The sequence below is a fragment of the Cimex lectularius genome, unplaced genomic scaffold (assembly GCF_000648675.2).
Source record: "Cimex lectularius strain Harlan isolate CLEC.00 unplaced genomic scaffold, Clec_2.1 scaffold24, whole genome shotgun sequence".
Lineage (NCBI taxonomy): Eukaryota > Metazoa > Arthropoda > Insecta > Hemiptera > Cimicidae > Cimex > Cimex lectularius.
This window is the reverse complement of record NW_019392666.1, coordinates 2847727-2864539: the sequence shown is the minus strand read 5'-3', so window position 1 is coordinate 2864539 and position 16813 is coordinate 2847727. Positions and strand designations below refer to the sequence as shown.

At 35.7% G+C, this 16813-nt stretch overlaps 1 protein-coding gene across 1 annotated transcript in view; it reads left to right on the top strand.

Moving 5' to 3' along the window:
• The first annotated feature begins 3278 nt into the window (after positions 1-3278).
• Positions 3279-16813, top strand: part of LOC106674422 (rho GTPase-activating protein 20-like) — a 424732-nt gene continuing 411197 nt past the window's right edge. Inside the window, exon 1 of the mRNA XM_024225142.1 lies at positions 3279-3327. The gene's annotated coding sequence lies outside the window, so the exon portion shown is untranslated. The remainder of the gene's footprint in view (positions 3328-16813) is intronic.

Genomic DNA, 16813 nt, shown 5'->3' with positions numbered 1-16813 from the left:
TCTCTCTCTCACTCTTTTTATCTTTCTGTGTTTGGGTCTCTCTCTCTCTCTCTCTCTCTCTCTCTCTCTCTCTCTCTCTCTTCCTCCTTTTTCTTTCTTCTTCACTTTCTCTCGCTCGCTCTCTTTCCCTGCTTCTCTTTCATTATTTTTTTCTTTCTATCTCTCCCTCCCTTTCCTTCCATTCTTTTTTTATTCCTTTCTCTATTTCTTTCTCTCTCTCTCTCTCTCTTCCTCTTCCTCTTTCACATAACAAAGAACGACGCAAGAACCTAACTATCAAAATAAATAAACTGTCTCTGAGTTAATCTCAGAGTGTGGATTAATTTCTTTGTGAGCTGATTTGATCATTGCTAATCACGCTACTTTACTTGACGTCCGATGTATTTATGGATCAGCGATGACAAGGCAGTCTTATAAATGACGGCTGTCGGACTAGGAGATAAAAAACGAACGGATCTAATTGTCTATTGTCTGTGAAAATCGTTATACTTGACGGAAATGTCCAAACACTATACCAGAAATCAGAATTTGTTATTATCAAACTTACTATTATTAACTATCATTAAAATAGATGAGATGCAAATTATCAATATCAATTTCTGACGTTGTCTGTGCAATGATATGATATTTCATTTAATTGTTTGTTACATTAAAATTTTTTGTTATCGCTTATAACTGACAAATCAAAATAAATGTCACATTTAGAACAAACTCCGTACAAATAAATTAAGTAAATAAACAATTTAAAACGTGAAATAAAATACTGTCATTTATAACGAGAACAGAATCACATAAAATTTTCAAACTTTTGAGCATGTTTTGATGTTCCATGATCTGGTCCTCTTTGGTGATTAATACTCATTTGGGCAGTACATTGACACGAGAATTTTGATTCAGATCAAGTCCAAAACATTCTGCTAGTAATATCATTATCAGTAATGATCAGGCAATTCTCAAGAGTTAAATAATCATCATATGACTCACAATAGTATATTTCTATAGTTATATAAAATCAGGTGGAAGTTCTTTCCTAAATTGTACTTTTGTTTTATTTCGTAACAAATTTTATGCAGCTTTACCTTTAGAATTATACATTGAATACTGCGGCTTTTATAGTAATACACATAGAGTAATTAGAGCAGAAAGAATTTTTCTTAAAAAGATGACAATGTTTTCATAGATTGAGAGAAAAAAGTGCCCCGAGAACCCATTTGTGAGTTTGTCTTACTTGAAGGATTTATATTAATGACTTTTCCTATCTACAGATGCTTAAAGCTAAGGATTCCTTTATCTCAAAATCCATTTACAAAGCATTACTGTTTTTCTTTTTCAAGTGGCTAATTACAAAAAAATTTTAAAAAAACTGTTTCGAGTGACTTGGTTTATCCATAAATAGCAATAGTTTTAGTAATAATATGGGTTGCCGCGTCAAGTGATAAAAAAACAATTTTATCAGGTCGATTTTTTTGTTATGACAAAAGCAATTTACATATTTTCGCCCTCAGAAATTGAATTCATTGTGATGCTGACGTGCACAACAAAAGAGTAGTTTTTCAACAGATTTTCACTTTCTCTGCCCCTTCCTCATTTTGTTTTCACAAATAAGCCGACAACAATGATCCTATTTTTAATACCACGCTCGTCGATATCGTATTTATTGTTCAGGCACTAACGGAGAAAAAAGTTTCATAAGACAAACATATTTCATCTATGTTCTTTTTGATAACGATACATTATTTTTCTTGCACGTCATATTTCTTATTAATTAACAAGGCAGATGATTGATATAACTTATATGTTTGCCACGTTCCTTCATAAATTATAAATTGATATATTTTATTGCCAGGACGAGTGTGATCTCTGTTAAAGAAAGAAGTTCGAAATGACCTCAGCTGCCGGTAGCTCCGATAAAAATATGCTGTCCTTGCACAATCACATCAATAAATCATCTTTGTCGTTCTGCTATATGTTGCATGTCCACTGCTTATTAAAAATAATATTTTCTTGAATAATGGCACGCACGTTTTAAGCATTACTTTTATTTTTAGATTACAAAGCGTACTTTTTAAAATACAATATAATACATTCAACAGGAACAAAATTGATCGGGAAAAATACTTAAATTAATGACGACATAAACGTAACATTAGACAAAGCTTTGTTTTTACAAAGCTGCCTGCTTAATTAATAATTCATTTATTCCTTTCGCGGCTGTTCCGACATTCGCAACTCCTGGGAACAACAAAAAGATTAGTTTCACTTTCATAAAACACACTTAATAATAATTGAATAATTACAAAAACAAAACATTCTTAATACATATTAGCTTGGTGGTCATAATTTACCATATTCATTAATTATTCCAATTAAATATTTTTTATCTAACTAGGGTTTTTTTTGGTTTTTTTGGATGAGAAGAAAAATTAGTGTGACTAGCGGGATTCGAATCTATTGAAAATATGGGAAAACGAGGAAAATTTCGAACGGTTGTAGTTTGAAATGGGGAGTTGGTGTCTGAGGGGATCGAAGTCACGGTAACTCAGTGATTAGAGCAGCGGACTTGGCGTTTGAGATACAGGAGGTTCGCAAAGTGTGATGGGAGGGGTTTGGGTGGTATGGGGATTCTGGGAGGACTGGAGAGGTGTGATATCCTGACCGCCTGCTGAATGGCAGTGGTGAAGAGATTCACAGCCTCGTCCTGCTCTTCTGGGGTTTTTAAGGAAATGCTTAGATCGATGGAATTTTCTATTTGGGTGCGAAAGGCGTTCCAATCTATGGGGCCACTGATTAGAGATTCGGGATTTGGTTTTGGAATTGGGCTGAGGGATATGTTTAGGAGAATGGGACTATGGTCTGTGAAGAAATCGTGGAGGGTAGTTATTGAGTTATGCAGAGGTACGAGGTTTTTTAAGATGAAAAAGTCTATAAGATCGGGCAGACGGTTTACATAAGTTGGCCAATATGTAGGAGTATCAGGAGAGATAGTGGAAAGGTGGAGAGAATGAAGTGCAGAGTGGAGGGAGCGACCACGGGAGTTGGTCACTCTGGAGCCCCATTGCAAATGTTTCGCATTGTAGTCTCCGCCGGAGAGTAATCTTGGTCCAAGAGATCTAAAGTACTCTGGAAATTGGGTGGGTGTTATCGTTTTATTGGGTGGGCAGTATACGGAAGCGTTTGGAATAGACGCGGATTGAAAGGATACCGAGACAGCTGCACTTTGTAGGAAGTCTGTGGCATTTGTAGGAATGACGTGGTGTGATAGGGTGTTGTGGATTAAGACTGCAGTTCCTCCATGGGCTCTACCGTCAGGGTGGTCATTTCTATAAGGTACGTATCCTGTTATGTGCAAGTGTTTGTGTTTCATCAGAGTTTCTGTAATTAGTGCAATATGCACTTTTCTGTCATGTAGTAATGTTGTCAGTTCGTCAGTATGTGTGTGGAGACCGTTTGCATTCCAGAGTAGGATGGAAAGGGAATTATTCATAGAAGGGATCACGTTGAGGGATTAGGAATAAGTTTGGTAACAATGGTGGTGAGCAGGGATGTCAGGGGTGTGATTAGATTTCTAAATTCGGTGAAGAAGGAGGAGGGAGATGAGAGGATTGGCGCGTTGGGGAGGTTGCGTTACAGGATAATAATTGGCGTCGTTGAAGAGTTGGATAATACTGAGTGTGTGGCTCAGGCTAGTCATCTGAGCGTAGGATGTTCCAGGCTGGACTGTTTTGCCAGGAAGTCTGGGATTCCGGATAGAAGATGTTGAGGGGTTGTTTTGTCCTTGTGGCTGAGATCGACGTTTCAATTGCTGATACCCCTCGCATCCCTTGTAGTTTGCAGGGTGGTTTTGTTTGCAAAGAGCACAGACTGCTGGAACGTCGCGACTTTTTCGGCACTCGTGTTTTGTGAACACCACACTTTACACATCTTGGAGGGTGATGGCAGTACGTCTTAGTGCGTCCATACTGTTGACAATGGAAACACTGTACTATCTCCTTCCGAGTAACTTTTTTTAAAGTAATAATTAGGGACCTCACGGGACAACTGTTCAACAGTAGACAGGCTAACAATCTACCAAATGAAATATTATCCTATTTAGTTCATGAACATTATCATTTCGTGTGTTACTGTTTTTATATTTATACGCCATAAAATAAAATAAAAACTGTCTGTTTCCTGAATGACTTCATAAGCAAATCTATTTTTATGTAGTTTAATTTTATTGCAGGATTTGTTCATTTTCCTGTTGATAAACTGAGAAAATTGAACTGAGAAGTGGCCAACGATCTCACAGTTGCCCCGTTAGCGAAAAAAGGCAGGCTGGAAATGTCAATCAACAGTATCCACGACTGGAACTTGAAGTTTAAAATAAGTGACGATAAATCCGTACATGTTTACTTTATATAAAGGATATTAGTAGATAAATCTTTAACGATAAAGTCCTGAGTTCATTAAAATATTTAGGCATGACGTTAAATAAAAAATTCAGGAAAAATCGCATCTAAAAGAAAAGGAATGAACTTGTCTTCAACTTTATCCGTTACCTACCATACAACCTATATAGATTACGGTATCCAACGTACTGTGCCGTAAAAGTTAATGCTTCTGTAATACAACGGTTTCAAAAAAAGTACTACGAAATCTGGCAGATGGCTTCTTGGTATATACGCAATTTTGTGGAAAGTATGCTTATCAAATGGTGCCTTCAAAACCGTGCAACACCGAGGCCACCAGCACATTGTAAGCATTCGAATTCTGCTCTTCCTGTGTGGATGTATTTACGAGCTTGAGTGAATGATATTTATTAGCCAGTGTTAAATTAACAGGACCGTTTTTGACCAGTTTTAATAAATTTAATAGAATATAGTTAAAACAAAATTTTCTAAGAGAAAATTAATTAAAAACTTATTCTAAAACATTTCTCCAGTTCCTTCCTTCATTTTAACAAAGAACTTAACTGACTAACTAACCTCTGTCTTTCATTAAGAAAGTAGTACCTTATTCAGCGCACTTGTTTCACTGTATAAGCACTTTTTTTAATATAATTACTACTAGTTTATAATAAATAACTGTTTGTTTTCTGTAAATTTAAAAGATATTTCTTGAAATATTGTCTTCAATTAGAAGATAAATTTATGTAGTTTGGTTGATGTTAGACGCTGAAAAAAGCATGACAACCTAAAGAACAAAACAGGCAAGGGATGTAAACCAGAATGACCTGAAATGACCAAGTAATAGGTTCATAACCCCGCAGTCAGTTTTTTTTTTTTTTTTTTTTTTTTGACTTCCTTTGAATAAAGCGGACCTTGAGGTAGGGAGGCATTCGAATAACATTTCTTAAATTCCTGGGCTGGTCAGACGTGAAAGATGCGTGGATTTGGGCAGTCGCGCTGGTTTTTATTAGGCATTTTTCGGCGAAACTTCGTACCCTCTGATGTCCAACTGAAGTTAGGTACCCCTTAAATACCGATTCAAAACTGAATAACTCTTTTGAAAATCTAAACAAACGGTGTTTATGGCCTTCCTTGGTCTGATTGTCTAGATATTACCAAAAAAATTTTGCTGGTCGGGTTTTTGATCTAGGTCAACCTTTCATCTAAATTAACTATCTAATTCTTTTAAAAATTAAACCACTCGGGGTTTTTCGAAGAATATTTTTCACAATTTTACCTGAACGCGTACCCTGCCGAGAAATGTTTCTTCAGCACTACATTGCTTAAGTCTTTTGAAGAACAATATCAGAAAAATCAAAAGCAATATAAAGGGACATGATCATATTAAAATAAAAGTAAGTAATTAATATTTAATAAGCTCATTACATCATAAATGAAAAGTAAAAACATAATTTGCACTACATAGATGATTAATCCGAGATTTGAGCTGATCCAGTTAGTTTAAATCCAACATTGAATTGTATAACATAAATTACTGCTCATGGTTCAATGATCTGGCGTGAATGTGCAATTTGTAACGAGAAGAAACGTCTTTCCGCCTTTTTTCGCTTGGGTTTTCTATATTTTCTTCTTTGAAACAATTTAAACCTAGGTTTTCTAAATACATAAAAATCTTCAACTTTGGAACAATTGAAGTACAAGTACGAATTGGCCACCCCGATACAAACGTATTTGTTATGTATATGAAAAGAAATCAGGTCTTTGCGTTTGAATCTACGAAGGCAGTATAATTTGAAGAACAATATGAACATAAAACTGGTGACATTACTTAAACAGAGTTAAGTTAGTTGTTATTAACAGTCTTCTTTTATATCCAATGTTTGAAGTTGAAAAGGATTGATAGTAATTTTCTCTTTATGAACTGACTCATAAACTCCGGTTTCACGAGCTCGAGTTTGAAGCACCACGTGTCGGTAGGAGAAAATCGGTTGCGGGTTGCACAACGTAAAAGGTTACGCTTGTTTGTCTGTTTGAGTAAGTGTGTGTCACCGTGTTAATATGGGTTCTTTATATTTATTTGTATGATAGATCTGTCCTGGACTAAAATCTTGCAAAACGTTTTTAAAACTTTCTATTTACAATAGGCAAACAATTTTTAAGTAGGTAGTTATTTTCCCAATCGGACAAGCCACGAATACTAAAATGTTCATGAGAAAAATTAGAAACCTGTCAAAAATTATTCAATGTATGACAATTAATTAAGGTTTTTAGTTGAGATAAAAATGTCAATATCACGAGCGGGATTCGAACCCACGATCTTCGGCTTGATACGCCGCTGCTCTACCACTTGAGCTATCGTGACCTCTATCCACTCGGATGCCAACCTCCCATCTCAATCACACCTTTTGAATTTTCCCTCCTTTTTGCCAATTTTCAAATGTCGTGTAATCGGATTGGGTTCTCGGCGAAAAATGAAATGGCCACGGAGAGCTTTAGTGAAAAAGAGCAGCGGCGTATCAAGCCGAAGATCGTGGGTTCGAATTCCGCTCGTGCCATTGACTTTTTTTTATCTCAACTAAAAACCTTAATTAATTGTAATATAATTAATTGGTCAAGCGGACCACGAAATTAGTGAATTATTCAATGTGCATAAATTAATGTGAATAATATAATAAAAAGGATATCAGTTTGTCATCGGCGTAAATCTTGTGTACCGAGTTGCACGAGCGTTTTACAACATTTTGTACGGAACAGCTAGTACTAACTAATTAAATGAGATAGATCAGCAATTCATGAGTTTTAACAAAAATTACCGAAAAACCTGAAAATCATTTAGTAATAGATATATTAATTTAACTAGCAATTTACAGTTTTGGTAGCTTTGTTCTTGATAACGCGTATACCCTCGCTGAAGGTCTTAAGTCTCGTAGACTTCGAATAAATAAGCGGCCGGATTTCGACTTGTGAAAAAGAATCCATTCATCAACAAGAGGTGTTCAACGCTTGTCTATTCCTTTATCAAGTGTTCTAAGAAATTCATGTGAGATGAGCGAGCTGGAGCATTGTGCAAATCCCTACATCCTCCAAGTAATGGGAGACATCTCGAGGTACATGCCGGGGAAGTATTATCATGCATTATCACGATGTTGTCCCAATAAATGGGGCGAATGGAACCACAGCTTCCAGAATAGCATCCTCATTGTCCTTAATGCAGTCAAAGATCTCCCTGTGATAATTACTTCAGTGCGGATGGACGTTAATCCTAATTAAATTCACTAGTTTCGTGGTCCGCTTGACCAATTAATATCATACAATTAATTAAGTTTTTAAGTTGAGATAAAAAAGTCAATGGCACGAGCGGGATTCGAACCCACGATCTTCGGCTTGATACGCCGCAGCTCGACCACTTGAGCTATGGTGACCTCGATCCACTCGGGCACCAACGTCCCATCTCAACCACACCTTTTGAATTTTCCCTCCTTTTTGCCATTTTTCAAATGTCGTGTAATCAATTTGATTCTCGGCGACAAATGAAATGGCCACGGAGAGCTTTAGTAAAGGATACTTCATTTTAAACTTATTAAAACTTATTAAATATAATACTTATTATATTAAATTCACTAGTTTCGTGGTGTATCAAGCTGAAGATCGTGGGTTCGAATCCCGCTCTTGCCATTGACTTTTTTATCCCAACTAAAAACCTTAATTAATTGTTAATCCTAATCTATTCCAAAACTGACCAACTGACCCTCTTTGAAAAGGCTGTGACACGCATGCAACATGAAGCAAAGCGTCACGTCTTCTTCTCATATGGTCCGGTCACCTGATTGTCGAAAACCTAACCGGTACTCATCCTTGTAGAAAACAGCCCCCCCCCCAAACTCGAGCGTCTTCAGCAATAGATAACCTGATGCGCGACGTTTAGAGACAAGGCTAGTTTCAGGAAGCCTTCGGATGATTGTTTTAAAGCTCACCCCTTCATTACGGATCATTTGGAATTGACTACTTATCAAGCAATGCCGGTTCCGAAGTGCGGTAAAACCATTGTCTCAAGCCGTCTATTTCGCAGTCGAACATTACCTTCTATTCAATCTCAAATTCCGCAGTCCCTAAACCGATGTCGAACATTGGAATGGTAAAATGCGGCCCAGGACTTGAGCTATGTAACGTTAACCAAACCATCTTAAGAAAACAAAATTAATTGTTTTATCAAAGAAAACAATGTAAAAACCAATTAACACACTCGACAAGTTGGCTCTAGAATGGATGAAATTGAACTGATTTTCTTTATTTTTATTCTACAGAATATAAAAGGATTAGAAACACTCTAGAAAGGAAAACAACAAGTAATTAACGTTGTTTACGTCTTAGGCGAAATATTTAAACCTAGTTATTATGGAAAATTAAAAAAAATACCAATGTTTTTGCCTTTGTGTATATATAAATTTGATGTGAAGAAATATCGATCTAGTCACATAATTTTGATTGGTGCTGAATAGAAAGTATTTTTTTCATTACACAATTTTTGGATTATTAATTACTATTATAGTACTTTATCGTTCTCATAATGAACGAAAATTGCTAACTGGTAAACCCTGTTGCATAATCTAAATCCTGGCTTTCGAATAATTTTCGACCATGCGATTAGCATATCCAGAAATACGGGTCGGCCAAATATCGTTTTGGGCAGTATTTTTTCCAGCCGTTTACCGTTCAACTGTCCAACGGCTATTCTGTGGAATTGACGCCACACGGAATCCCAAGTTTCATCGGGACTGGTTTTTCAACATTCGCGTTTATTGTCGAGTTTCGACAACGACAACCGTCCACCACGGGGACGACGTGAAAATAAATAATTGAATTGCGAAACCCCGTCGCGGCCTTCGGCGTCTTTCATACGACCTTTGACAAAAAACGTCGAAAATCTATTTTTAAAACGTTGGGCAATTTGGATTTTTATTGTTCCTGGCAAAGAAAAAAGGGTGTTCTAAACTTGACTGAGGCCTTAGTTTCCCAATGGGAACGCTAATTGAAAATAAAAAAGAATAAAAAATGTTGAATCGAATAAAATCGGGCGCGTTTGATCTTGGAACGGTTTCCAAATCAACGACAATCTTGATATTTCGTCTAAATTGAGCCAAATTTTAGATTTAAGTTTTAAATCGACAAAGCCAAATATTTCCGTAGTAGAATTCATGCTTTATGTTTTTCAGAATATCATATGTAGTTTGTAATCGTAGTGGATGATGCGGTTTGGTCTGCGAGTTGGCGAACTTGTTGAACCGGCACACGGTCTGTCTTCTCTCGCGGGTTTTTTGTTTGAGTTATTCAAACGCGTTTCGTAAGTTTATAATCATTAAAATTAAACAATAAGTTAATGGCATTGTGAGTTGTCAAAACCTGAGATATTACATGACTATAGTTTGGTTATTTCCTATCAGGCCCTCGTATATCATCACATTTGGGCCATTCGCACAAAGGTCGATTGATTTACAACATGAGTTTCAAATCAGTTTCAAACCAGTCACACTTACAATCAGTTTATAACCAATATGAAACCTCTCTCCACACACGTGCGGGACTGATTCTGGATGAAAGAATAATAATTGCGTTTTATCATTACCGCAGATTACGAAGAGCAATACGAAGGGAACATTGGTGCCTTCTTTAAAAATAGTGAAATATGAACTCCAGCCTGTTTATAGCAGTAGAAAAATTAAATCAGACAGCAAGTTTATTGCATTCTACAGAATGTCCTCTTGCTATGCTTTCTCGTTGTTTCCTTTTTGGAAAAACCAACAAGCTTGTAATTACATTGTACTTCGTGGTTCTCCATCTTCCCCACAAAAGTTATTTTTATTGCTTGATCACTCAAGATCACTACAAGAAAATTTTCATAAATTGTACGTGAAACGGTGCAACCATTCACTGAAACTTTCCTAATCGGAGAGAACGATCGCACGCAACCAGTTTGATACTGATTTTAAATTGGTACCGTTTCAATCGATCAGTGCGTAGACCTCTTCCCCAAACATCAAGGTCACCAAACAATACATGTGCAACTGATTTGAAACTGGTGTCACAAACCAGTCGACGGGCGTAATCATGATCAAACCATCGTGAAGATTACAACACTAGTCCCCGATAATAGACTAACCAGGACAAAGCAATGGAGTGTCTATGTTAGATTTTAGGGCTTCCCTTAACTTTATTTAGAAATCGTGAGATGCGGTCTGGTGTGATGTAGGTTTCAGAAAAACATTTTCTTTATCGTGCCAACGTTTCGATCTTTATTGAGATCATCTTCAGGGCTCAAAGTGTTTGTTTTCTGCGTACAACACGACACGAAAGAATGGCACAATTACACAGAAGACAAACACTTACAACCTACATCACACCAGACCGCATCTCACGATTTCTAAATAAATACCGATTAACGGTCACTAATCACCACACGCTTCCCTTAACTAAAATTCATCTACATTGTATAGTTGATCAATCAAAAAATTGATTATACTAGCGACTGTTTAATGCGTTAGGCTATCTCCAATAATCAAACTCTCATAAGCTTATGGATACAAAGGTAAGCCCATGGTTATAGAGAAAAATAGAACAAAAGGAATGAACTTTTTTTGCAGTAATAGAAATACACAAAAAGTTAACACAGCGGATTTTTAATTTTCTTGGACTATCTTCTGTTTTTCATTCTTGCCTCAAGTTATGCCGTAAAGCGCATACAGTAAGGTGATGGTTTGTGAATTTTAGCTTTTTAAAAGCGTAACAAATACACATTAGCGGTATTCATAATGTTCGTAAGATGTTAACTCGTGTTAACTCGAATAGAAAAATGTCCAATAAGATCGTGAATGCCCTCTTCTTTTCTTAGCATGATAAACGTTAACTTTCCTCAATGCTGCTTGTGGCGATTGGTAGAATCAAACATAAAGCTATAACAGTCTTTGAAGGCTTGTTGTTGTTTGTTTTGGTTTTCTTTAGTGTTAAATTATAAGATACCAGAAGTTAATAAAAATGGAAAATTAGGATAGGGGATGTATCTATTATGAATGAGAGTATAAGGACAGGTCAGAAATTAAAAAAGAAATGTATTGGTCTGACTTAATTAATGCGTATTTAAGAATAAAAAAACGTGCAAACAAAAAACAGCTGTTAAATTCATGGCTGCCATGTTGGTTACCTACGCCCTAACGGACAGCAATGTGACTACATTTTCGACCTAACACTTAACATGGCCTGTTAGATCGATCAATGTCTATGTTGACAGCCGATTCTTCCAAGTGTACGTCATCATTTTTCTCGATCTAATAGGACCTAACAGGGTTAACACAAAGATCGTGAATACCCCTATTATCGCATTATATTCGCATAATACACAAAAAGTTAACAAAACGGATTTTTTTCTTTTTTTGGACTTTCTTTCGTTTATCGTCCTTGTCTCTTGTTACGCCGTAAAGCGCATGCAATAAGAGACGGTGATGTTTTGGGTAATTTTAGCAATTTAAAAGTGTAATACATACGCATAACCATAAAAGTGAGATATGGCACTGCTAATTATCGCATTATGATCGTCGGGAGATGGTTACATTAAATACATGCAAAACGGAGAAAATAAGGTTTTTTTAAACAATTTTTGCAGGAATCTAAAAAAAATAAAAATACTACATGATGGATATAATGACGTAAGAAGTAATTTGTACAACATAGAAATCGATTTGTTCAAAACAAGTCTATAATAAACATTTTTGCTTAACACTACTATCGTGCTTTTAATTGAACTTAAACGTAGTGTTCTTTGCTTATTTTATACTTAAACAAAATTTCGAATCTTCTATAGTCTATTATATAATAGATTCAACTTTTTTGTCTAGGTTTATTATCGTGCGAATATAATTTATGATGGTAATCAAAAGACATTTACTACCTCTATCAACGCTGCAGTGATAAAGGTCAGCAGAGTAAATTACTATATTCCAAATAAGATATCGTGTTGATAACACTCAATTAATGAAATGAAATCTCCAGAGGCCATCGGTATTATTGCAAATACGATTTCGCAAAATCTTTAATAGAAGCTATCAAAAATTCTGTCCCACTTTACGTTGAACGTGATGTAGGCTGGTTATTTTAATGACCCAATAATAATGAGGTGTGTTTGCGTTGTAAGAAATTTGTGTTTGTAATGGTTTTACGGTTTCTTACGAAAATAAGAATGCCGTCGAATTAAATAAATAAAGACGAGAATTCAGAAGATTAAAATGCCGATTCGCAAATTGTTACGGAAGTCGACCGATATTTTGGCGTCTGGAGTTGTGAATGCGTAATGACGGGGGCCGGCGTGGGATCCCTGCTTAAAATTCATAACTGGTTATTAATTCGAGCAATTAGGGCAGTCAGCAGGGCTGCTTTCACTCACAATCAGCACGCTTTCTTTGCTGCATCCCGGGGAAACGCGACCCAAGGCTGCCCCTCTGCTCGGCTTCGGGCGCAACACTTTCGCGTAATCTTTTCTTTCTGCTTTGTAATAATAATAGAATTATATCTTATTCCCATATTTGATTAACCCAATACCATGAGTTCAAGACTTTCATTTTGGGCTGTAATAACATAAAACATAAACTAATAAGTCAATAATTTGTTCGAAAATAAACTGATTTCTTTCTCTACAAAAGCACATTGAACCAGATTTTATCAAGACATTTTTATATTATTTATTATATACGTAGTATTATACGTAATATCTATTAAGATTATGGACACAATTGTTCTAGTTATCTATTACATTTATCGGTGAATATCATGATCTTAATGAGATTACTTTTTGAGGTACATTGAATCGGTGTTGAATCTGATGTTTGTTTTCTGACCATTTTATGCTAAGATTTCTTACTTACGAGCTGTTTTATACCCCCTTAGGACATCAACTATTTTTACCATTTACTACTTGCTTTTAAATTTTTTTGGTATAAGGATAGTTGTTATTAATTTTCATTTCTCTGGAAATGCAACGTTGGACATTTCCGATGCAATAGATTCGGTTATCCTGAGCGCTTATAGACTATTAAAGTATTAAAAATAATTCAACTAATTAAGGTTTTTAGTTGAGAGAAAAATGTCAGTGTCACAAGCGGGATTCGAACCCACGACCTTCGGGTAGATACGCCGCTATTCTACCACTTGACTTCGATCCACTCGGACACTAACTTCCCATTTCAACCCCACCTTTTGAATTTCCCTCCTTTTTGCCATTTTTCAAATGTCGCGTAATCTACTTGATTCTTGGCGACAAACGAAATGGCCAAGGAGAGTTTTAGTGAAGATATACTTCATTTTAACTTATTAAATTCACTGGTTTTCGTGGTCCGCTTGACCAATTAATATCTTACAATTAATTAAGGGTTTTATTTGAGAAAAAATGTCAGTGTCACGAGCGGGATTCGAACCCTCGTCCTACAGCTAGATACGCCGCTATTCTCCCACTTGAGCTTTCGTGACTTCGATCTACTCGGACACTAACTTCCTATCTCACCTCACCTTTTGAATTTTCCCTCCTTTTTGCCATTTTTCAATTTGCCATTTTAATCTCAACTAAAAAGTGGTAGTGTAGCGGCGTATCTAGCCGAAGGCCGTCGATTCGAATCCCGCTCGTGACACTGACTTTTTATCTCAACTAAAAACCTTAATTAACTGAATGATATTAATTGGTCAAGCGAACCACGAAATCTAGTGAAATTAAAAATAATCTTATCCGCTGTTTTTGACAAATATAGATAAATGACCATCAAATTCGATGATATAAGCATAATTGTTCTCATAGGCAATGCTTGAATTTAGATTTTCACAAATTATAGTTTTGATCGCCGTGATATGCAATGTATGTTATTTATGCTGAGTATGTATAAATCCACACTAAAAGAAAACCTAATGGAGTAACTGTTTTTAATATTTAAAAATTCCGCTGAATTAATTAACAATTGGACGACCGAGTGAATAACCTACGCTTCAAGAGTGAGTGGCAGTTAACATCCGTTGACACAAATGACACAACACAAGTAAGCTCGCACGATCTACTACAACCCATTAGAAGACTGATATACGTACAACAACAGGCCAAATCACTTTGGTAGTGCTCAAGGTATCAGCCAACAGTTTTAACCAAGGAATAGAAGACTGACTAAAGAGCTAAACGAATACTATGACAACCAGTATTACAGATACTTACACAAACAACCAATGATTATGGAATGTTTAATTTAAAAATAGAATACCAATATATTATACAATTCCCATCCTCTTAGAGGTGCTGACGGCGTGGGCGAAAAGTGACCGCGAACTATCACAGCTATTAGCCACACACCTTGAACTTATTTACGCCAGGCATGACCCATAATACGCTGAGCAAGTGCTGGAACAACTGGATAACCCTTTCGACAAAATACATCACGCCTTGTGAAATCTACCTTCAGTGAAACAAACGTCCGGGCTATAATCGAATAGCCTCTAAAAATCAATTTCAGTTTCCAAGCACGGTGATAGCACTAATTAATAATATTTTTAACACGGACCTTCGAACCTCTTTACAAATTCGTCTTCTCTCACCTGCCAGAAGTCCTATCTACAACCAACATTATTCTTGACTACCAATTTGGCTTCCCTAATTACCACTCCACAAGCTACCAAATCGTGTTTAAGCCATGCTATCCACTCAGCCCACCGAATTCCTTATGTAACACAGACAAATCTAAATATTTCAATTTTTTCCAAATTATCGCTTCATTCCTATTCCCTCTGACCTTTCCTACTAATTCCCCACGGTGGTTGAGACGATTACGCGACCAGCTGCCTACATAAAGACATCATCATGCAATACAAGAGGTCATCAACAGGTGGTTAACATTCACGTCGAATAAGCGACTATTGTTTTTCATGCATCTAACTTACCTACTTATTGCATAACTTGCACATTAATAATACGAATTTAAAAAATACTCTTATACTTCTTTACATGACCCATATTTCTTTTACGTTAGTCTTTCGGGAGGCATTGGTCCTGTAGTTAAAATTGTCCATATACGGTTATCTGGCTACTTAATCATGCCTTTAAAGTTAATTTAAGAAAAATCACATACATTACCTATTTCTGCATATTATTATTTTTAAACTAAGTTAACTGAATATAGCGCAATGCCTAAACGCGTTTGAGTGACTCGAAAGAAGTGGGAGTCATAATATTTTTATTCGTTTTTGCAGTCATAATTGGGTTGTATTCAACGCAATAGCTCTTTTATGCCAATTGTGGGTATTCAAAAAGTCTAGTCAACGAATATTGTATAAGCTTACTCTTTTTGAGATATTTAATTTAATTTATTGACTATTTAATTTATTTAAACTTCGTTGGTATAAAAACAACTGTTTCTATTGTCAATTTTTTAAGAAATTATTCTTCCCAATAGACAGTTTAATGCTGTCCTGGAATGTACACAAAGCGAAAATGTATAATTAGAAAGAGAATCTTATAGACTTTTAGACATTTATAATTTCCTTAAACATATAACATAATTTGTGAATATATAAATACTCAATTAATTATACACAATTTTTTTCGAAATGAAAAATTTGTGTCTCAGACGGGATTCGAACCCACGACTTTCGGCTAATACGCCGCTGCTCTACCACTTGAGCTACCTCGCGGCTTCATATAGAAACACTTTTTATTAACGATTATAATAGATTAGCGGGACTGTGTACGATTCACAGGTGTGATTCTAGATTAATACTAAATTTTATCAGCTTCTATTAAATATATAAATACTCAATTAATTAATAGAAGCTGATAAAATTTAGTAATAATTTGTGAATGTTATTTTTTTAATCATAGTCAGATCGTTAATGATGTAATAACACTTTTCTGCCCAATGTCAGATTGCTATATTCGTAATCGTAATCTTATAAACAAACTGGGTTTTATGTTTATAGATAAACCATAAATTTCCATTAATAAATTGAATATTGTTCTTGCTCTAAAGTTTTTTTGAAAATCATATGTGAGCCGTTTCCAGTTAACCTGTACTGCGCTCGATGGTTGGGTTTGTGGATGCGTCTGATATGCCAGAAAGGAAGGATTCGTTAACAAGAAGATCGAAAACGGCCAAAAACTTGTTTTTGGTTTTTGTTTAAAATATAATTTAAGCGTAGGAAAAAAACTGAAACTTGTTCCCGCGTTGATCATTACTGATATTATCATCTCTGCCGGCCTCCTATTTTGTCTCACTTATTTTTAATGTTCCTGTTATGATCTAGACGTTAATAATAAGGGTTAATACGGGGTTACAACCTCGTATTTCCATCCACTTTGCCAATTTTCTTGTTTTATTTATTCTTCGAATACCGGCCGTCCGAAATGCCCTGAT